Raw genomic sequence first — 25,098 nt, 5'->3', positions numbered from 1 at the left:
CGTCAATGTTTTGTAGTTTTCAGTATACAAGTCTCACATCTCCTTGGTTAGATTTATTCAAAATTATTTTATTCATTTTGGTGCTATTGAAAGTTGGATTGCTTACTTGATTTTCATTCCAGGTTTCTTATTGTTAGTGTGCAGAAATAAAACCATTTTTTTATTTGTTATCTTTGAATCCTACTGCCTTGCTGAATTTATTAGTTGTAATGTATGCAGGCATGTGTGTGTTTGTAATCTTTGCTGTTTTCTCCATATAAGATCACATCATCTGCAAACAGAGATAATTTTATATTGTCCCTTCCAATTTGTATGTCTTTTATTTGTTTTTCTTCCCTAAATACTCTGGCCAAGATTTCCAGTACAGTACTATGTTGAACAGAGTTGGTGAAAGTGGATGTCTTAGTTTGTTTTCTGTTGCTCTAACAGAATACCATACGTTAGGTAATTTATCTTCTAAGTATGTGCGCTAACTGATTGGGCAACTGGTGCCACTCACTAGGTACTTTATAAAGAAAAGAAGTTTATTTGGCTGAGAAGTCCAAGATAAAAGGGCTGCATCTTGAGGGACCTTCATGCAGCATTTTCCCATGGTAAAAGTCAAAGGGCAAGCAAACATGTGAGACAGAGAAGGGAAATTGGGCCAAACTAATTTTTTTTTTTTTTATTTAATCAGAAACCCATTCACCAATAAATAATTCCTTCTCATGATAAGGACATTAATCCACTCATAAGGGCAGACCCCTCACAACCTAATCACCTATTAAAAGTCCTGCCTCTTAACACTGCCACAATGTGAATTAAATTTCTACTTGAGTTTTGAAGGAGACATTCAAAACATAGCATTGGGCATCTATATCTTGTTCATGATCTCAGCAGAGAAATTGGAAGTTGGTTCCTCAAAATGGTTAACAAAATTGGCAAATCATTATCTAGATTAAGTAAGAAAGGAAAATAGAAGACTCAAATTACTAAAATCAGATGAACATAAGTGGACACATGTCTTTATGATGGAATAATTCATATTCCTTTGGATATATACCCAATAATGGGATTGCTGGATTGAATGGTAATTCTATTTAAGTTCTTTGAGAAATCACCAAACTGCTTTCCACAATGACTTAGCTAATTTACACTCCCACCAGCAGTGTATAAGTATTTTCTCTTCTCTGCAACCTTTCTAGCATCTGGTATTATTTGAATTTTTAATTGTAGTCATTCTGACTAGTGTAAGATGGTGTCTCATTGTTGATTTTGATTTGTATTTCTCCAATGATTAGTGATGTTGAACATTCCTTCATATGCTTATCAGCTGCATTTATGTCTTCTTTTGAAAAGTGTCTATTCATGTCATGTAACCACTTTTCAATGTTTTGTTTGTTTTGTTTTTTTTGCTTGTGAATTTAAGTTTTTATAGATTCTGGATATTAGAACCTTGTTGGATGTATAGTTTGCAAATATTTTCTCCCATTTTGTAGGTTGTCTGTTTACTCTGCTGATAGTTTCTGTAACATGTATCTTTTAAATCTATTGAGACATAACTTGTGGCCTAACATATGGTCTATCCTGAGAAATGTCTCCTGCACTTGAAAAGAATGTATAATTCTGTTGTTGTTGGGTAGAGTGCTCTATGTACGTACATTAGATCTAGTTGGCTTATTGTGTTGTTCAAGTCTTCTATTTCTGTTCTGTTCTTTTTTTTTTGAGATGGAGTTTCATTCTTGTCACCCAGGCTGGAGTGCAATGTTCAGTCTCGGCTAACTGCAACCTCTACCTCCCAGGTTCAAGTGATTCTCCTGCCTCAGCCTCCTGAGTAGCCAGGATTACAGGTGCCCGCCACCGCGCCCAGTTAATTTTTGTATTTTTAGTAGAGACAGGGTTTTACCATGTTGGCCAGGCTGGTCTCCAACCGCTGACCTTAGGTGATCTGCCCACCTCGGCCTCCCAAAAAGCTGGATTACAGGCATGAGCCACCTTGCCTGGCCAAGTGCTTTATTTCTTAACTTATCTTCTGTCTGACTGTTCAATTCATTACTGAAAATGAGATAGTCAAGTCTCCAGCTATTATTATAGAGCCATCTTTCCATTCAAATGTAAATTTTTACTTTGATATAATTTGGAAGTCTGTTATTAAGTGTGTGAATATTTATAATTGTTATATATTCTTGTATTGAAGCTTGTTAAACATGTAATATCTCTTATTTGTCTCTTTTTTGATTTAAAATTTATTTTGCCTAAAATAAATGTAGTTACTGCTGCTCTATTTTAGTTACTATTTGCATAGAATAGTGAAATGGTTTGGCTATGTCCCCACCCAAATCTCATGTTGCATTGTAGTTCCCATAATACCCAGGTGTTGTGGGAGGAGCCCAGTGTGAAGTAGTTGAATCATGGGGGTGATTATCCCCATGCTGCTCTTCTCATGATAGTGAGTTCTCAAGAGATCCGATGGTTTTGTAAGAAGCTTTTCCCTTTTTGATCTGCACTTCTCTTTCCCACTGCCATGTGAAGCAGGACATTTTTGCTTCCCCTTATGCCACGATTGTAAGGTTCCTGAGGACTCTCTAGCCATGCATAACTGTGAGTCAATTAAACCTCTTTCCTTTAAAAATTTCCCAGTCTCAGGTATGTTTTTATTAGCAGAATGAGAATGGACTAATACAAATAGTTTTTTCCATCCTTTCATTTTTGACCTATTTTGCATCTTTGGATCTCCAATTAGTCTTTTGTACAAAAAAAAAAAAAAAAAACAAAACAGTTGGATAATTTTTTTATTCCATTCTGTCAATCTTTGTCTTTTGGTCGGATGGTTTAATCCATTCACATTTAAAGTAATTACTGATGAGAAGAAGCTTAATTCTGTCATTTTATATATGTTTTCTATATGCCTTCTACCTTTTTATCCCTCATTTCCTGCATTACCCTTTTATGTTTGGTTGATTTTTTTGTAATGAAATATTTTAATTTCCATCTCATTTACTTCTGTGTATATTCTAAAACTATTTTCTTGTGCTTACTGTGAGAATTATATTCAGCATTCTGAAGTTACTACACTCCTATTTGACTTCATACTAACTTAACTTTTATAACATACAAGGACATTCCCTAACAAACAAAAGTTCAGGAAATTCCTTACCGCTAGAACTGCTCTGCAAACAATGCTAAAGGAAGACTTTCACGTTGAAGTAAAAGGACACTAGATAGTAACTCAAAGTTGTATAAGGAAATAACAATTTCAGTAAAGGTAAATATATGGGCACTTATAAAAGCTAATATTATTGTAACAGCAGTTTGTAACTCTACTTTTACTTTACTTGATTTAAAAAACTAATGCATTTAAAGAAAACAATTATTAGTTTATTTTTGGGAGGTACAATATATAAAGACATAGTTTTGTGACGTCAATAACTGAAAGAGGTAAGAATATACCTGTAATAAGTTTTTGATACAGTTAAATTTGTTTAGTGTGCTCAGCATTCCATCTTGTGATCTTCACACATTCTGAGATTTAATTTTGTATATATTACATTTTACATATTGTCATCTACAATTTAATAGGATCGCAACATTTATAAACTCATGCATCAACCAACTTAATACTATGAAAAAGAGCTTCATCATTCTAAAAGGCTTATATGTGGACACTTTGAAGCCAACTCTTCCCTTCTTCCCAACCCTTGACGACACTGAACTGGTTTCTATCCCTATGGTGTTGCTTTTTCCAGCAGACTATATACATTAGATCACACAATATAAAGCTTTGGGGGTTTGGCTTTTTTCACAAAACAAGCTGAATTTTAAAATCCTTCCATGTTGTGTTTGAATCCATATGTTATTATTTTGTTTGTTCAATAATAACATATAAATTGAATCATACAGTATGCAAACTTTAAAACTAGCTCCTTTCAATAAGCAAAATGTATTTGAGATCCACCTAAGTTAGTGTTTGTATCAATATTTATTTTTGGTGTTTAGTAATATTCCATTTCAGGGATGCAACATATACCAGTGTTGAAGTACTTTGTCATTGCTACCAATTAATATACGAATGAAGTTCATACACAGAATTTTGCACTAACATGTTATCAATCCACATTACTAAATATCTAAGAGTGAGATTGCTGAGTTATTGGAAGTGCAAGTTTAATTTTATATGAAACTGCCAAGTTTTCTTGTTCCATTTTCCATTTGCATTAGCAATTAATGAACATTCCTCTTGACTTTTATCCACGCTAGCATTTAGTGTTATCAGTTTTGGGGATTTCAGCCATTCAAATAAATATGTAGTGATATCATATTATAAATTTAATTTAAATTTCCTAATAATAGATGATGTTGACACTCTTTGTATGAGCTTATTTTCCAACTGTATATCTTCTTTGGTGAAGTATCATTTCAAATATTTTGCTTACTTATTAAATGACTATCTGATTTCTCAATATTTGTTAGGATTTTTCTTTATATATTCTGAAAAAATTCTTTACCATAAATGTGATAGCAAATATATCAGGATCAATACTTCACATCCTTTAATCCAGTCAAGTTGACACTCAGTATTAACCATCACAAGTCTACCCCTTGTTAACTTGAACCCATACACATCACCTGAGATCATACATAATTTTCAATTAAAGCCAATAATAAGGTCATAATTACAGCTAATGTAGTGTAACTGTCCTTTGTACAACTGGAAATGCACCAATCCCCAACCCAAATACTATTACGTAAATGTAACAACACTTAAATGCTGATATGAAGTCAATAAATTTTATGTCACATGATAAAGGCAAAGGAAATAAACTGAAGATATTTTCTTAGTACAAGTGTATACATGCGCAACAAAAGAAGGAGGACCCTTTGTAGTGCTGCCTGGATTGGGCTGTTGTAGTTCCCCATTGACCTTAATCACAGGGCATGGTAATACTAAGAGATGCCCTAATGGATCTCCTGTATTCCATGCATACTCCTCCTTACCTCCGTTATGGTGTAGCAGCCTGATTTCATCTTGATTGTCCAGGTCAATCATCCCAGCTAACACTGCAACTCTCTTCTTAGCCTGTAGGAGGAACCCAAAGTGTCCAAGTGGCAATCTTAACTTCCAGTTTAATGGAATTGTTGTGTCTCCTGGTGGCAGACTTCCTCCCTCTTGAACTAAGACTTCTAGGCCAGCAAAACATAATATCACAGGAAGAGGAAGCAAAAATTTTGCTAGTGGATCACTAGGGGTGATGATGAGTGGTGCCACTTCCACTTCTACCCCTTCATTTCTGGACCCATGAATCCTGGCTATGGGAGAAACAGTACCATAAACTGGTCACTGATTCAGAGCATACACAGCCTTCTGGAGAACTTTGCTCCAGTCCTGCAAAGTATTGTCACCTAGGTGACATTGTAATTGTGGCTTCAAAAGGGCATACTACCATTCTATCAATCCAGCTCCTTCAGGATGATGGGAAACATGGTAAAACCAGTGAATTGTATGAGCATGAGCCCACTGCCACACTTCTTTAGCCATAAAGTGAGTGCCTTGGTTAGAGGCAATGTTGTGTAGAATGGCATGATGGTGCATGAGACATTCTATGAGTCTATTGATGGTGTTCTTGGCAGAAGCATTGTGTGCAGAGTAGGCAAACCCATATCCAGAGTAAGTGTCTATTCCAGTGAAGACAAACCTCTGCCATTTCTGTGATGGAAGAGGTCCAGTATAATCAACCTGCCACCAGGTAGCTGACTGATCACCCCAAGGAATGGTATCATATCAAGTGCTCAGTGTTGGTCTCTGCTGCTGGCAAATTGGGCACTCAGCAGTGGCTGTAGCCAGGTCAGCCTTGGTGAGTGGAAGTCCATGTTGCTGAGTCCATGCATAACCTCCATCCCTGCCACCATGGCCACTTTGTTCATGGGCTCATTGAGTGATGACGGGGTGACTAGGGAAAGAGGCTGAGTGGTGGCCGCAGAACTGGTCGCCCTATCCACTTCATTATTAAAATCCTCCTCTGCCGAGGTCACCCGTTGGTGAACACTCACATGGGATACAAATATATTCACAGTTTTTGACCACTCAGAGAGGCCCATCCACATATCTCTTCCCCAAATTTCATTGTCACCAATTTTCTAATCATGATTCTTCCAATTCCCTGACCATCCAGCCAAATCATCTGCTAGAGCCCATGAATCAGTATATAATCACATATCTGGCCATTTATCCCTCCATTCAAAGTGCACCACCACGTTCACTACTTGAAGTTCTGCCCACTGGGAAGATTTCCCTTCACTATTGTCCTTCAGGGATGTCCTAGAAAGGGGCAGTAGTGCTGCAGTTGTCCACTTATGGGTGGTGACTGCATATCGCGCAGAACCATCTGTGAACCAGGCCCTAGTCTTCTCTTCCTCTGTCAACTGATCATAGGGAACTCACCATGAGGCCATCGGTGCAAGCTGGGGGAGAGAAGGCAGGGTGGCAGGAGTGGAGACCATGGGCATTGAAGCCTCTTCCTCTTGTAACTTACTCGTGCCTTTAGGACTTACTTGAGCCCTATCACGTATATACCACATCCATTTGATGATGGAATGCTGCTGTGTATGAGCCACTTTATGGCTAATGGGGCAGAAAGCACCCAGTTCATGACGGGCAATTCAGGTCGTATGGTGACTTGATGACCCATGGTCAAACATTCAGTTTCCACCAAAGCCCAGTAACAGGCCAAGAGCTGTCTCTCAAAAGGAAGGTAGTTATCTGAAAAAGATGGCAGGGCCTTACTCCAACACTTTAGAGGCATCTGCTATGATTCACCTATGGGGGCTGTCAAAGGCTCCAAACAGCATACTCGTCTGCCACTGACACCTCGAGCACTATTGGATCTACTGGGTCATATGGTCCAACTGGCAGAGCAGCTTGCACAGCAGCCTGGACCTGTTGCAGAGCCTTCTCCTGTTCTGGACCTCACTCAAATCTGGCAGCCTTCGGGTTACTCGATAAATGGGCCAACGTAACACACCCAAATGTGCCACTGAATCCAATCAGTATAATGTCATCAATGTAATGGACCAGTGTGAAATCTTGTGGAATCAAAAAGCGATCAAGGTCTCTCTGAATAAGATTATGACACAAAGCCAGAGAGTGATCCAATTTAATTGCCCTTAGCCAACATATGTATATGTGTATATATGTATATACGTACACACATATATATACATATACATACAAATATGTAGATATGTGTATATATACACATGTATGCATATATGCATGCATGCATGTATACATATGTATATACACATACATGCATGTGCACATATGTATATACACATATACATATATACATATATACACACATACGCATGTATACATGTGTATATGTATGTATGTGTATATATGTGTATATATCTGTGTGCATGCATATTACAGGTGTACATATGCATATCTATATATACATGCATATACAAAAATATGTACATATATACATATAATATGTATGTATGTATACTATACATACCTATTAATGATTTTTCATTTTCCTTTTACTATTTCCCCTAATGGTTAATTATTTAACATTTCTGTGGTTGCTAGTGGTATTAAACATTTTTTACATGTCCATTTGTCATCAGTATATTCTCCTTAGTAAAGAACATGTCTTGTGCCACATTAGAACATATGTTAATGTAAAATTTTGTTTATTTAAATCGTCCTTGCTTTCGTTCCTATAATTACAAGATCAATACAAATATGTCTACTTCAAACTGAAGATCACTGTTTATGTTAATAAATGATATTCAGTTGACAGATAATACTCTTTACAAACACAGATCTGATTTTTGATTCATGGACTAATTTGGGTATTGAGTGTTTCTACCATTTCCAGGAGAGGATATTCAGTATGGCAGGTATGTAAGCTACATATGTGAACAAACAGAAGGTAAGGCTGGGTCATAATTTTGATATTATGAAATTTTTCCATTATGTTCTATTGCTATATATATTAAAAGATATTAGATGTCATATATTGCTATATCAACCTAAAGTGCAATCATTATTATTGTTCATAACTCTCCATCTTTACCAAGGTATAATTTGACCTCTTAGCAGTGTTCAATTTATATGCCAGATCTAAGATCAAATTAAATATAGATCTTCCAGGGGCTTGATATATTGCTGGAAGATATCTAAAGCTCCTTATAGTCTCATTTGTATATAAAACATTATTATTTTTTTTAATAATCATGTGACATGTGACTTTTGTGGTATGTTCTTTAAAAATGTCTGCAAGCTTTTTATAAGTTAATTATTCCTTCTGAAAAACTCACCTTGTAATATGTTCAGTGCCAACTGACTTTATTACTGGACGGTTAATTCCTTCTTAAATAACAGACATTCTCTTTTAACTTTTTCTTAAGATAACACATTAGCATGGAATACCTTTCATTATGTTTGGATAATGGTGTAAATTGGAGGTTTATTTTTGTTGTTCAAGTCATCAAATAGCATTTATTATGGCACCAATTTTACCCAGCTCTGTTCTAGGCAGCAAAATGAATGAGAGTGTTACTGCCATGAAAATTTTTTCACTTTCTCAAGGCTGAAGACGTTATGAAAGCTTGGGATGTTGAATTACAAATTCTCAACTTTTATAAGATGAAAAGACTGCCTAAAGATGTGTCTTGTCAACCAAAAAGCTAAGGGCTTTTGTGGTGAATTTTTTTTTTTTTTTTTTTTTTTTTGCGACTCGCTCAGTCGCCCAGGCTGGAGTGCAGTGGCGGGATCTCGGTTCACCGCAAGCTCTGCTTGCCGGGTTCACGCCATTCTCCTGTCTCAGCCTCCCGAGTAGCTGGGACTACAGGCGCCCAGAACCATGCCCGGCTAATATTTTTGTATTTTTAGTAGAGATGGGTTTTCACCGTGTTAGCCAGGATGGTCTCGATCTCCTGACCTCGCGATCTGCCTGTCTCAGACTCCCATAGTGCTGGGTTTACAGGCATGAGTCACCGCGCCCGGCCAAGAATTTTTTCAATAATCATCATTTACGAAATCAAGGCAGAAATAAATAAGTTATTTGAAACCAATGAGAACAAAGACACAATGTACCAGAATCTCTGGGACACAGCTAACACAGTGTTTAGAGGGAAATTTTTAGCACTAAATGCCCACAGGAGAAAGTGGGAAAGATCTGACATCAACACCCTAACATCACAATTAAAAGAACTAAAGAAGCAAGAACAAACAAATTCAAAAGCTAGCAGAAGAAAACAAATAACTAAGATCAGAGAAGAACTGAAGGAGATAGAGACAGGAAAAACCCTTCAAAAAAATCAGTGAATCCATTTTGCTTTTTAATGTCTGTGCTCATAAATGTTAAAGTGTGTGAGTAATTAGTTCAATATACATACACCAAGAATAAAGACAGATGATAAACCTGACACATTGACACAGACTTATAGATTTTAGTGTTTCTAAATGTTTCCCATGAACCAGGAAAAAACTTAAACATGTGCAATTTTTTTGCTATATGTTAATTTTTATGGAGAAAAATTGCTATATGTGCAATTTTTTTTGTTATATGTTAATTTTTACACCAGCTACCTTCTGATGTACTTACAAGTTTAATTTGCATAATTAAAAACAAGAAAACACACAAAGAAAAACTCTTCCACTCCCCCAAAATTGTTATGAGATTAAAATTTCTTAAATTTTATTTGTGTTCATGTATGTATATATACCATATTACCAAAACTGTAAGGAAGAACACTTTAAGTGTGTGTGTGTGTGTGTGTGTGTGTGTTTCAAGATAATCTAAAAAAAGACAATGCTAGGACTTTGGTAGCACTATGGGTAGCATTTCAGATTATCACTTAGTAGAGTAAGAATGCATCATCCTGCCTAAGAGCTTTAACAAGAGCTGTCTCACTACTGGCAGAAAAGGACATGGGTAACCAAGATATATCATTTACAATGTGGCTTTCTTATGACTCCTGTCAAGTTACAGCATAATCTGAAGAAAATAAACAACACTTAAGGTTGCAATGACCTTCTAAGGGCTTGTTTTTAAGAGCAGAGGGTAGATGGCACAACACCATGAGTAACTGAATATGATTGTACTGAAGCAAATTTGATAGAACGTCATTTTCTTTAAACTCTGCTTGTGAGTTCAATGTCTAACATGAGATTATTTAATATTTCTGCAGACTAAAATGTCTGCTACAATGTCTAAATTTTTTTCTGATTTAATTTTCTGCATAAACTTGATAAAAACATATGTGCATGATACCTATTAAAATGTCTGCCTCAATATGATAGAGATACAATGAATAACAATATAATAAACTTATTATATGTTATGTTTCTCATAAATTGAAACAAAGAACAATGCTCATCAATGTATGAAGAGAACTAATGTGGAAGATGTTTGATGTCAAACCAGAAGACAGTACAATGATTTGTAGTGACCTTAACAAACCAGGTGACTTTTAGAGGATTTAAAATGGCTAACTAGGAATAGCAGCACTCTAGAGAAAACTGACAGTTTATTTCAAACAGCAGTGAGAGCTTCTAGTCAAGACAGTGGAAACAAAATGGACAGAATATATTTTCTTGAAAATCTTGGAAATAAAAACAAGGGGTCTGAAAAGATAGCATATGAAATAAACAATAGTCTAGTAGACAATTCTGAAGAGAATATTGATTACTAGAATTTAGAAATGAGGATGCACCACAGAACACAACAGAGATAAACATATGACAAGTACTGAAAGTTGAAAGATCGGAAGAACAAATTGAGAAGTTTCCATTTTGTCTAAGAAGAGTTTCAGGAGAAACAACCATAGATAGCCGAGGAAAGAAAATATTCAGAGATAAAGCTTACAATTTTTCAAGAATTGAAGAAAATTTTAAATATCAATATTGAAAACATATTGACTGAACTTGATTTAAAACAAAACAAACAAAATTCGTATTTAGACAAATGTTAGTTAATGAAGACTCTGCAGTGTGTACATTAAAATCTAACAATCTAGCCCTTACTTCCTGTAACCTATGCCCTCTGTGTCATTTTATGTACACGCCTTAATTATTCATGTCTCTATGCTTAATGTTATGTGCGTGATTTTTTTCTAATATACATGGATCTTTACTTTTACTTTTGGAAATCCTTTCTAACCTTCCACTGTATTTAAAATACCTTGTCATCTCAAAAAATACTGTTTTTCCTGCTGTAATAACCTCCAGCTTCTTCTCTGCATATATATTTTAAATTTCTTTTTATACTACTTGCTTATTATACAAAGAAACATGACTTATTTGTGCTTACATCCTCCATATTTTTCTCTAGTAGCCTGTCCTTAGTAGATCCTTAATAAGCATTCTGTGAATAAAGGCCTAAATAAATGAACACAGATTAAGATCTTCAATTATTTCCAGCTATCAATAGGCCCTTATTTAAAAGTTTGCTTTAGTAGAAGGCTTAATATTTTAGTACTTTAGTATAAAACACAGTTGGATCTCATGAGTTGTAGTAAAATTTTCTTAGTTATAAGAAATGGAAGCATCTTCCACAAAGATGCTTTTATTTAGTGGATATGAGATAAATAAGGGTTAATGAATAAGTTTCTTTTACTCTAGGCAAGTTGTATACAGGAAAGATCATTCAATTATCTCTTACTATATGAGTAATGTGAAGAGATTTCCATTGAAATACAACAAAAAAGAGTGAAAGAATAATGAATTCAAGTGAGTTGTTTCAATAGCATATTTCCTCATACTAGAGATTGATTTAAAAATTAAAATTTAAACAAGATCTATCAATACAAATTTGGAAAATGTCTGAAAACCATGTGTCTCAAATCGTGCTAGTGGGACACTTTCAGATCTTGAGCAAGCTTCTTTCAAGCTATAAGTATAGTACTCTATGGTTTTATTTTGAAGTTCAGTCCCTTTCTCTTTTGTTCATTCCATCCAGTTGGATCAATTTCTCATTTCTCAATTAATATTTTAAATTGTTTTACTACTCCATTGTGAATCAGCTTTTACTTAGCTATTTTATTCTCTTTTCTGTATCTGTTTTAAAGAATAACCCCTAAAGGCAGTTTGAAAGATGTAATAGAGTAACAATTATAGAAGAAAACAAGTATGCAAATGGATGGGTGAATGAATGAATGGATGGATTCTGTCCAGAAAGGCTGACATGCAGAATATTGTGAAATGAATATTCTAAGTATCAGGATCTTCTATAAACACTACAGGACAGGCAAAGACTTGCTTTTCAGTTGATTATATTTTCATACATATATTTGAATTAATGGTGTACTGTGTTGCATATGCAGATTAGAAAAACAACAATACTTGGCTGATAAAAATTACATTGTAACTATCAACTTCAGTTAATTAAAAATGAGAATTTTTAATACATATTTTTAATAAACCCACATATAAATCCAAAAGAACTCTGCAGAAAGAGTAAGAAATATTAAGAAATATTTGAATCGAAAAGAAAGCAAATGCTTAAATTTTGACAAAGGTAATGGGTATAAGAAGTAGACCACTTTTAACTCAAAGCTATGCTAGAGAATACTATTATAGTATCCGACTGTCTGAGCCATCACATCCTAATTAGATCATGTCTCTGTAATATTGACAATTTTGAATCTCCCAGATAAATATCTTAAGAGAAAAAGATGACTAACAGAAACTTAATTTAAAATCTCAGTCTTTTCTAGTAACCCAGAAGATATTCTGATAACATTGCAATTATCTTCAATAATCTTAGGTAATGGCTGTATGATATGGGGAATGTCCTGTATATCCATTCCTTCTGAGAAACAATTGTGGTTACAGTTGGCATTTTTGAGTGTAAGTGCTGCTTCTATAATAGCAACTCCCCTAGAAAAGTTTGGCAATAAGTAAGATTAATGACTGAGAACCACAAAACTATGTTGGAATCACTGTTATTTATGAAACATCAGGAACATCCATCTCTGTCTTCTCATTCTGAGAATTACATAATGGAAAGAACACAGAATTGGAAGTCGGTTGGTCAAGGTCACAATTTAGACTCTGCCTCAAACTGGTTGTGTGACCTTGAGCATCTTTCATAAATCTAAGGTTTACCTATGTTACAGCAATATGAGTGGATTACATTAGATTGACACTGAAACCTCTTCTAGTCCAGTTGTAAAAGTTTGTAAATCTGAAACATTTGTCAGCATATAAGAAACATATGTACTGTGAATTGAGAGAAACTCCTGCTACCATTTTACAAATAATTAAACATTTGATTTTAATCTATGAATTTTGAACTTTCTGCATTTCTCCTCTCATTTATACCATTGCAGGCTTATTTCTAATGTCAACTTTATAATCTAAATTTTAATATCTGACAACTTAGAAACCAACTATTTGGCATGCAATTGTTTGCTTAAAAGATCTAAAGATAAATACTTTGCAGATAATATGAATAGCCAAGATTTCCAAATGTTCTGTGTTTTCTAATATGTTAAATCACTTTTAGATCTGATGTGCTATTTCATTATACAAAGAAAATTTAGTAGAAATAACCAACCAATTAAATGTTGCTTCATAAAATGGCCCATGGATACTAGAAATACTAAAATATACAAATTTCTATACAATACAATAGAATTACTTGTTAGAACATATTGAAAAATCTAAATGTGAGCTTAAACCAATGGCAATAAACATAACTGTGGGTATTAATGCATTTAGTGTTGCTAAATACATGAGGCTGGGAAATTTATAAAGAAAACAGGTTTATTTATCTCACAATTCTAGTGACTGGAAAGTCCAAGAACATGACACCAGTATCTGCTTGGCTTTTTATGAGGGCCATGTGCTGCTACAAGACATAGCAGGAAAATGGAAAGGTGAGGGGTGTGAGCAAAGAGAGGTCACAAAAAGGAGGAGGAAATATTTCTTTTATAACCCACTCTCCCAGTAACAAATCCATTCTGGCAAGAGGGAGAACACACTTATTTCCAATGAGATAGCATTACTTCATTCGTATGGGAATTGCCTACATGACACAAACAACTCCCACTAGGCTACCCATCCCAACATGGTTACAGTGGCAATTAAATCTCAATGTGAGTATTGGCAGGGACAAACCACATGTCAAACCATAGCAACTGTGACAATCTCAAGCTGATTTAGTTCCCAGGAGAAATATTAGATTTCCTATAATCTCTGATTATAGAATCCAGGAAAAGAGGAAGTGAATAGTAGAAAATAGAGGATGTCCAGGTACCATATATAGTTAATTTTGTGTTAGCTTGACTGGACCACAGGACCCACAGATTTGGTTAAACATTTTTTCTAGGTGTCTCTATGAGGGTATTTCTGGATGAGATTAACATATGAATTAATAGACTGAGGTAAAGCAGATTTCTATCCCCAGTGTGGGTGGGTCTCATTCAGTTCTTTTAAGGCCAGAGTAAAATTTAAAATGATGTCAGAAAGACTTTTCTCTCTCTCTGCCTTACTGTCCTGGACCTGAGATATTGATCACTTCCAACATGGACTAGGAATGGAACTATACCACTGACTACCCTGTATCTGGATTCTTCAGCTTCCATAATTATGTGACCAATTCCTTATAATACACACACAGGCACATGCACACATTCTATAAGTTTTGTTTCTCTGGAGAATCTTTACTGAGGCACTCTATATCTGATAGGTTAGCCACCATTGGCCAAGGAACAGCCTATCTCTGGAACAGGAAAACTAAAAATGGACAATGTATTGTTTCTTGAGGAATCATTGTTGTCTTAAGCATAGGTATCGAAACCATTATGCAACTTGTAATAATACAATACACATATATCTATTTGCCCCTCACACACATAGTGCGGACTCACCAGGAATGAAATCATGTCTAGCAGTAAATGAAACAGAGTTATTCTATATGAATTATTATAATAGAAGTTAATATTTACTTGAATATTTACCATGCGTGAGGCTCTAAGCTAAACATTTTTACAATTATCATATTTGATTCTGCAAAATTCCTACAATTACTACTATCATAATCTGCATCTTGCAGATGAGGCAACTAAAATTTAGAGAGGATAAGTAATGTCCATTTCATATCTGAGAAATAATATTCTTGGTCTTAAATTAAGTCTTGATAACTTTAAAGCAATTCTTTTAATCTAATGTATATAGACAGAATGATACATAAATTTTGATTATTGGACTGAAACAGTGGCAGAGTGACCCAAGAGAACAAGACTTCTAGAATCACAGGATGTGCTGTTTACTACTTTTTATTCAACAAGCAACTCATATTAGTCTTCGGTTGAGTAACATCTTGAATGTTTTAATCTCTATAAAGCTCTTGTAGGGCATAAATCATGAGTCCTTCGCTTTATTCCCCATAGGGGCTACCACAGCTAGGAGGACAGAATGCTTTGGCTGTTCCATTGATAATTTTTTAAATTTACAATATTTGATATACAAGTATTCACATATTATACACTTTTAAGTTTAGTTATGTGAAAATCCAAATGAAGTATATGAACACATTGATTATACAAATAGCAATTTTCAAAATAACTTTTTTTAAGATTATGGTACAGGACAGATAGTAAAATATTTTTTCCTCCCATTTTTGTTCCTAAACAACCTTTATTTACAATTCAAATATTTCCTACTTCTTACTTGCTCTTCCCTACACTGCCTATAAACAGCAAAATAGAAAAATAAATAAATCACTTAGAGGAAAACAAGAGACAAAGGGGAAATGATGTTTACCATTTACCATTAAGAAAAAATTATAAAAATAAAACCTTCCCCAAAAAAGTGGTTTGAGAAGCCATTTCCTTTCTCTCCAATCTCAAAAATTATTCATAAATAATGTTCATTATCATCATGTGATTATCTAATAGTAAATACATTTAGGTGACTCTAATTTCCATTGATAAGGAATGATCTATATTCACATTTCTGTAACTTAGTTCATCTTCTCATCAATTCTAATAATTGAAGAGATATTTCCTCATTAAGTGATGCATATGACCAGCTTCATGAACTTTACTCTTCTTATAATTATTATGTTTCTCTCCACAAAAATAAAAAGTAGAATATATTCCATTGTCTGTAAGAGTAAAGTTGTAAAAGAATTTAAGGAAATAACTTTGGTAGTAATACATAAGCCTCTTGCTTCCAAATGGCAAGGGAGCTATGGGAGAATTGGAGAGGTGTTGTCATTTGAACAGTAAACACTGTAATTGTTTTTCCTGTGGGAATGGAAAGTATAATATATATGATGTGCATTTGCTAGCAATTTTCCCTTGGAAATTTAAACTTATCTTATTTGGATAAATATATTGTCCAGAATTTTAGCAGTGACATTACTTGGATTACTCTGTTCATAAAAACTATTAGCTAACAGATAACCTCAAAAACTGAGAAACATGACTTTACATAAAGTGTTAGTTATGAGGAAATGTATCACTTTTCAACAATTTTTTAAAAACTCTGCATAGATATTTCCCCATAAAATAAATGTTTAAGTAACTAAAGTAATTTTGATATATTTCTAATTATTCATCCCTAATGATTAAATTGTCCTCTTTGGGGAGAGGTGGAATCCATCTTTTTAAATTCATTATAAAAACTATGTGCTTTATAATTTATATAAACCTAAAATTTTAAAATTATACAAGCCCATATTACTTAGGACCAGTAATATAAGATTTTTTTTAACTTTTATATTAAGTTCAGGAGGTACGTGTGTAGGTTTGTTATATAGGTAAACCCATGTCATTGAGGTTTGTTGTACAGATTATTTTGTCACCTCTGTAGTAAGCCTAGTACCAATTAGTTATCTTTCTTGATCCTCTCCCTCTTTCCACCTTCCACCTTCCACCCTCTGATAGATCCCAGTGTCTGTTGTTCCCCTTTATATGTCTACGTGTCCTGAACATTTTGCTTCCACTTAATAGTGAGAACAGGCTGTGTTTGGTTTTGCATTAGTTTGCTAAGGATAATAACCCCAGTGCCATCCATGTCCCTGCAAAGGACATGATTTCATTTTATGGCTGCATAATATTCCATGGTATATATATATCACATTTTCTTTATCCACTACACCATTGATGGGCATTTAGGTTGATTCCATGTCTTTGCTATTGTAAATAGTGCTGAGATGAACATACACATTGCATGTGTCTTTATAATAGAATGATTTATATTCCTTTGGGTATATACTCAGTAATGAGATTACTGGGTAGTTTTATTTTTAGGTCTTCAAGGAATTGCCAAACTATTTTCTACAATAATTGAACTAATTTACACTCCTATCAACAGTTTTTAAGTGTTCCTTTTTCTCTGCAACCTCACTAGCACCTGTTATTTTTGACTTTTTAATAGTAGCCATTTTTACTGATGTGAGATGGTTTCTCATTGTGGTTTTGATTTGTATTTCTCTAAAGATCAGTGTTGGTCAGCTTTTTAAAATATGCTTATTGTATGACTTCTTTTGAAAACTATCTGTTAATGTCCTCTGCCCACCTTTTAATGGGGTTGTTTGGTTTTCTTGTGAATTTATTTAAGTTTCTTGTAGATGTTGGATATTAGATCTTTGTCAGATGCATAGTTTGCAAAAATTTTCTCCCATTCTGTAGGCTTTCTGTTTAATAGTTTCTTTTGCTATGCAGAAGCTCTTTAGTTTAATTATATCTATTTGTCAATTTTTGTTTTAGTTGCAATTCCTTTTGGTGTTTTTATCATGAAACATTTGCCTGTTCCTGTGCCAAGAATGGTTTTGTCTAGGTAGTCTTTCAGAGATTACATAATTATGATTTACATTTAAGTCTTTAATCAATCTTGAGTTGATTTTTGTATATGGTGTAAGGAAAGGGGTTAAGTATATGGTGTAAGGAAAGGGGTCAATCTTCTGCATATAGCTAGCCAGTTATCTCAGCACCATTTATAGAGTAGAGAGTCCTTTCCCCATTGCTTGTTTTTGTCAGCTTTGTCAAAGGTCAGATGGTTTTAGTTGTGGGGTGTTATTTCTGGGCTTTCTATTCTTTTCCATTTGTCTGTGTGTCTGTTTTTGTACCAGTACCAGGCTGTTTTGGTTACTTTAACCATGTGGTATAGTTTGAAGTTAGGTAGCATGATGTGTCCAACTTTGTTCTTTTTGCTTAGGATTACATTGGTTATTTGAGCTTTTTTTGTTTGTTTCATATGAATTTTAAAATAGGTTTTTTCTTGCTCTGCAAAGAATGTCTTTGATAATTTATTAAAAATAACATTGAATCTATGCATTGCTTTGGATTAGTATGGCCATTTTAATTATGTTGATTCTTCCTATCCATGAGCACAGAATATTTTCCACTTGTTTGTTTCTTTGATTTCTTTGGGCAGTGTTTTGCGGCTCTCCTTGAAGGGATCTTTCACCTCCATGGTTATTTAGCTGTATTCCTAGGTATTTTATTTTCTTTGTGGCAATTCTGAATGGGATTGTGTTCCTGATTTTGCTCTTGGCTTGTCTATTGTTGGTGTGTAGGAATGCTAGGGATTTTTGTGCATTTATTTTGTATCCTGAGACTTTGCTGAAGTTGTTTATCAGTTTAAGGAGCTTTTGGGCCAAGACTATGGTGGTTTCTAGATATCAGATCATGTTGTCTGCAAACAGGGTTAGTTTGTCTTCCACTCTTCCTATTTGAATGTCCTTTATTTCTTTCATTTGCCTGATTACTCTGGTCAGGACTTCCAATATTATGTTGAATAGCAGTGGAGAGAGATGACATCCTTATATTGTGCTGCTTTTCAAAGGGGAATGCCTCCAACTTTTGCCCATTCAATATGATGTTGGCTGTGGGTTTGTCAAAGACGGCTCTTATTATTTTGAGGTATGTTCCTTCAATACCTAGTTTGTTGACAGTTTTGCTTTTATTTTGTGTTGTTTTTGGTTTTTGGACATAGAGTCTCACTCTGTTGCCCAGCCTAGAGTACAGTGGTGAGATCTTGGCTAATTGCAACCTCCGCTTCCTGGGTTCAAGTGATTCTTATGCCTTAGTCTCCTGAGTAGCTGAGACTACTGGTGCACGCCACCATGGACAGTTGTTATTTTTATTATTATTATTATTATCACTGTATTTTCAGTAGAGATGGGGTTTCACCATGTTGCTCAGGGTGGTCTCTAACTCCCGGACTTAAGTGGCCCATCCACTTCAGCCTTCCAAAGTGCTGGGATCACAGGTGTTAGCCCCTGCACCCGGCCAGTTTGTTGGGAGTTCTTAACTTGAAGGCATGTTGAATTTTACCGAAAGCCTTTTCTACATCTATTGAGATAATCATGTGGCTTTTGTCTTTAGTTCTATTTATTTATGTGATAAATTGCATTCATTGATTTGAGTATGTTCAATTAATCTTGCATCCCAGGGATAAAGCCTACTTGATTATAGTGAATAAGTTTTTTGATGTGCTGCTGGATTCAGTTTGCCAGCATTTTGTTGAGGATTTTTGCATCAATGTTCATCAAGGATATTGGCCTAAAGGTTTCTTTGTATGTGTGTGTCTCTGCCAGGTTTTCATATCATGATGATACTGGCCTCATAGAATGAGTTGGGGAGAAGGCCCTCCTCCTCAGTTTTTTGGAATAATATTAGTAGCAATGGTACAAGCTCTTTTGTGTACATCTGGTAGAATTTGGCTGTGAATCCATCTGGTCCTAGGCTTTTTTTTTTTTTTTTTGGTTGGTAGGGTATTTATTACTGGTTCAATTTCAGAGCTATTATTGGTCTGTTTAGAGATTAAATTTCTTCTTAATTCAGTCTTGGGAGGGTGTATGTCTCCAGAAGTTTATAAATATATGGAACACTTCATGAATTTGCATGTCATCCTTGTGCAGGGGGCATGCTAATCTTCTCTGCGTCTTTCTGATTTTATTATATGTGCTGCCAAAGTGAGCACGAGCAGATTTCAAAAGATAACGACATATTAATTATTAGTGTACATTTGTTGGCTCAAGAAACTGTTATTCCAATCTTAGAGGTGTCCTATTTAAAGTTCATATATAAAATATAATCTGAAGCATCTTAAAATCATCTGGCTACTTTAAAAATTAATTTAAAATATCTGTCCTAATTACCAGAGCAGTAGAAATAGGCATATATTAAGTGGTTAATATCTACTTGATGGATTATGTTATTTTGGGATAAAAATTGTGTTGTTTTAAATGAGCTAGGCCGCTGGTAGTAAACTGCATACCTATTTTGTTTTGCTAGTCTTTTTTCATTATGCACTTTAATTTTTGCTTAACAATGGTGAAGAAAGCAATAAATTACTTGTTAGCAAATGATGTTAACAAGTGGTACTGAGACACATGAAATTATGAAATAAATATAAAATGATGTATTATAAAAATATTTATGTTTTATTTCTACGCTGGTGAAAGTTTGTAGAATGATTAACATTTATTTCTTAGCATGTTTTGTTTACAACTTTTTGCTGCATTGTATTAGAAACATACAATGTCTTTTAATTTTACTGTTTGTTGTTAGTAAGAGGTTCTCAAATGTATATGTCTCAAAGCAATATAATTTTGATTTTTGTTCAAGTATATTTCCTTCACAGACTGACAGATACCTCTACTCATTGTAGTTGGTAACAAACCCAAGCAGATGGAGAATCCGCCATGTAAACTATATCCCTCTCTATGTCAGTCTCACAGAGGCAATTACATATTATTGGAAACAATATACAGAATTTATTTACCAGAATTACATGGAACCAGCACATACTTACAAAGGAGCCAGAAAATGCAATTCTACCCTTATTCCTGGAAGATATACAGGTGAAATTATTTTGGGGGCATCAAAATGGCTACTACATTGTTCATTATATTTTTGTTGTGATAGCAATTTATATGTATTGTAAGTTAGCATAGTGTAGTGATTACAAGTATATATTCTAGAGCTTGAATACTGGATTTTAAATTGTGGCTCTGCCATTTAACTAGCTGTAAGTTCAACTAACTGTTTTTTAGTTTTCTCATCTGGGTATTTTGATATTTCTATAAAGCATTATTTTGACTATTAAATATGGTAATAGGATTAAAACACTTAGAACGTTGCCTTGCAAGGAGACTCCTATAATTTTAGGAAATTTATCATAAATCCTACAAATTTAAGATTCACAGTTGGATTAGATCTAATATTTAAATATACTTAGTGTGCAGAGTTAAGTAAATGGTCTTTCCCTTGAATGTTTGCGCATCTAGAGATTCAAATAAAGATCTGAGGGGAAAATGTTCAATTGTGATCTTGTAGGGGATCAGTCTTACATAGGCAAATGTAGCCTGACTAACCTTCTACTGCTGACAGGGATAAGGGAAAGTAGGAAAGAAAAGTTCAGACTCTGGCTCAGTAGCAAGGCTGCTTCCACAGCTTTTGGCAGGGGACTGAAATGAATGAGAGGTGAGGACTTCATTTTTTATTGCAAAGGTTGTAGGTAGTTTTCTGGTTCTGTCATGAAAGAAATACTTAAAGCAGTAACAGGATAAATTCTGCTTAGCAATAACGAGGAAGAGTCTGTTATTGCATTTACATGGTTGATAAAGAGAATATTCATAAAATGATCACAGGGTGTTGGTATTGGTCTACTTTGGGAAATGCTGTAAGCCTATAACATTTTCTTAAGTATGCTCTTGGTGAGGACATATTCGTCATCTTGTAGGAAATTTGATTTCTTATCAAAATTAATGGCTGAATCATAATCTGTATGATTAAATATGGTAGTACCATTACAAAAGTAAGCGCAACTATGAAATAATGGTACTAAAGTTCTATGGTTCATAGAACAATACAGTAGGCATTTCTTTAAACAAGTTTCTAAAAGTTTTATAGATAAGCAGAATAAATCCCTAACCTTATCTCTAAAAGGGAGCAATTTTTGAAGATACAGATACAATAAAATGACAGCATTTTTCTTAAAATATAACATGCCTATGTAATTCTATAGGTTCATATATCAATTGTATATTTATTAACTAAATTATGATTTACAGAAGAATACTAAAGGGACTGAATATCTTGATTTGGCATAATAAACCCACACGGTTTTTTCAATTCACGATATGTATTGTGTAAACAGGTTTTACTGGGGAAAAATCACATAGTGTAAAGAGAAGGCACATGATTACTTGTTATTTTATGTCTATGACCAGGTCATCTGAAGAAGTTCTTACTGTTTATTTGTAACTAGCTTCTTTGGCAAGCTACAAGCCTTCTTAGTACTGACACTGATCTTTTATTCTTCACTGCCTCCAAACATTTAAATAGGATAGTATTGATAACAACAACAATAAAAACAGCCCAAGGAAGATTAAAAAAATCAAATCAAATGATTCATTGTGGTGCTTAATAAGGGCTCCTATGAGCACTCTATTTCAGGTGAATGGATCCCCTGCTCCTTCTTCTAGTTCCTGGAATAAACCCGTGTCTGTTCTATGTTGCTGGACATGTAGATGTTTAGAGTTTAGAGTCCCAGTAAGGGGAACTATTTCTTACTATTGATTTTTCTCATTCAGCTTCCTTATAATGCAGGTATTGGAAATGACTTATGCATATGTATCAAACAGAACAAGGTTTAGACACCAGGACATTGGGGTAAAATGTCAGCTATGCATGAAAATTTGAGGGGCTTGGATAAAGTCGAGGTTCAATATAATAATCTTACATGAAATTAAGATCAGGTGTGTAAGCAAAGAGTCTTCCACTGCCCACATACAACCCAGTCTTCTAAAAAGGTGATGTCAGGTGTAAACTCTCCCCTTGGATTTTTAGAGAAAGAAAAATTACCAATCTCCAGCCAACTGATTGCTATGTAACCTAACTTCCAGGGTTTCTTTAGAACCATCAGGCTTGTCTCTATTCATACATTTCAAAACCCTGTCTATATAATCCCAAAACATCAGATATAGCTGAAAGAATAGTCAATCAGCATGATCCTGGAAACCCCAAGCTATGGTTAGGCTTCCAGGTTCATCAAAATGGGTCTTTAAAAAAAAATCAATAGGAAAAATAACTGTTGTGTGGACCACAGTTTTCTTATGACTTATATAAAACTCTTTATACTACATGTATTATGGAATTTAGAGAACTTTTTAAAAATGTTTTAGAAACAATACACTGCATATGCATGTACTATGTAACATCACAGTGGGATCTGGGGCAATGCCCCATAATCAAATACAATGATATTTGTGTAGCAAAATATATGAATATTTAACTACTTCAACTACTAAGGACGTATCAGTTGAGATCAGGTTTGCCATGAATGTCAAAAAAATTTTGTTTTAAAGTTTTTTTAATTTTTAATTAAATTTAATGAATTATGGATTCGAATTGAAGTTTTATTCTACAAGCCAAAAATAAGGAACATTCAGATACATTAACCTTAACTATAAGTGCTCACAAAATTCCCAATTTCATATCGTAAGGATCACATGAATGACTATTTTAAATGATTGGGCTCTTTTTTTTTTTTTTTTTTTTTTTTTATATCAATACCGGCCAATTTGGTGACATTTAGAAGGTGCCAAGAGTAAAAGATCAAGGTCAATGCAAACATGTGCTCACAACAGTCAAATAAATTGGTCACAAAATGTACAGCAAGAACTTCTTGTTCAGTGGACTGAGTCAAAGATACTAAATACAGAAATATGGACCAAATGTTTAGTTCTAAATATTAATACTTAAACAATCCAAGCAGTTGTTTGCATTTGATTATTTTTGAACATTCAGAATGAATTTCTCATTTTCATCTGACTATCTAGTAGGATCAAAAAAAAATGGGTAAATACATGCATAGAGAAAAAAGTGAAGAATGCTTATTATAAACATGTATGTATATATGTATGCATGCATATATGTATTTTAAAATGGTATTAATATCACTTGAAATTAATGAAATAAAATTAGAGAATGATTAATTTCAAGATCATGTTTAAAATCTGAACATAAATGAGGAGGAAATAAAATTTAACTCCATAAAGCATGATCCTTCTCTTTTATTTATTTATTTATTTATTTATGTACTCATTCATATATTAATTTAGCCAAGTAATATTTAATGAATGCTGGGGTTATAAAAATTAACATAATATAAAAACTGGATGGATCTGAATTGCTCACAATCTTCAAGTCCTGAGCTACCCTTGCTTCTTCTCTATTGGCAAAGTGTACTTTCAATTAGTGAAATCATGGATGTCTTTAAATTTTGAGAGTAGGTTCTCTGTGGCTGGAAAAATATTTTCGATTTTGACCCTAGTTGTAAAACTCAAGTAGTGTATCTGTGGCTTCACTTCCCTTTTCTCAGCAGTCTCCTTCCATTTACCTTGCATATAACATAGGAATTTGTCATTACTGTACTCACACAATAATACAGTATGTGGCATATCAGTCCGTTTTCACACTGCTACTGAGAACTACCTGATACTGGGTGACTTTTGAAGAAAAGAGGTTTAATTGACTCAGAGATCCACAGGCTTAACCTGAAGCATGACTGGGAGGCCTCAGGAAACTTACAATCATGGCAGAAGGTGAAGTAGAAACAAGGCATATCTTACATGGTGGCAGGAGAATGAGAGCAAAGAGAAGTGCCACACTTTTAAACTATTAGATCCCATGAGAACTCACTCACTATCAGGAGAACAGCATGGGGAAAACTGCCACCATGTTCCAATCACCTCCCGTCATGTCCCTCCCTTGACATGTGGTGATTATTACAATTCAAGGCGAAATTTGGGTGGGACTGAACCACATCATGTAGTGAAAGAAATATGTATGTTTAAAGAAGCTCTTGGAGAAACTTAATTAAGTCTTTACTTTTATTCTTATCTCCTTCTGTACCATTTGACTACCACATAGATTCTAAGGAAGAATCTGTCCTTTGATGGGCAAAGACATTTAAGCTTAGGAGCTAATTACCTTCTGCCAGTTAACAGATTTATTTTAAATTCCTTTGGAAATGGCAGAAAAAGTTAAACAGGAGGTTTTGAAGTTAACTAGGGCTTCAGTGTTGAAGTTCCTTAATGCTTTGTGCTAACACATAAACTTTTTTTTGATGGTATAGGTTGCTTT

At 34.3% G+C, this 25,098-nt stretch overlaps 1 non-coding gene across 1 annotated transcript; it reads right to left on the bottom strand.

The window, feature by feature from the left end:
• Positions 1-19,820: 19,820 nt before the first annotated feature.
• LOC126953965 (U6 spliceosomal RNA) lies at positions 19,821-19,927 on the bottom strand. The gene has a single exon (XR_007725435.1). It is a non-coding gene; the product is annotated as a U6 spliceosomal RNA (small nuclear RNA).
• Between the last annotated feature and the right edge of the window lie 5,171 nt (positions 19,928-25,098).

Source organism: Macaca thibetana, chromosome 4, assembly GCF_024542745.1.
Source record: "Macaca thibetana thibetana isolate TM-01 chromosome 4, ASM2454274v1, whole genome shotgun sequence".
NCBI classification, from domain to species: Eukaryota; Metazoa; Chordata; class Mammalia; order Primates; family Cercopithecidae; genus Macaca; species Macaca thibetana.
Note: the sequence above shows the minus strand (reverse complement) of the source record. Positions and strands in the feature narration are given on the sequence as shown.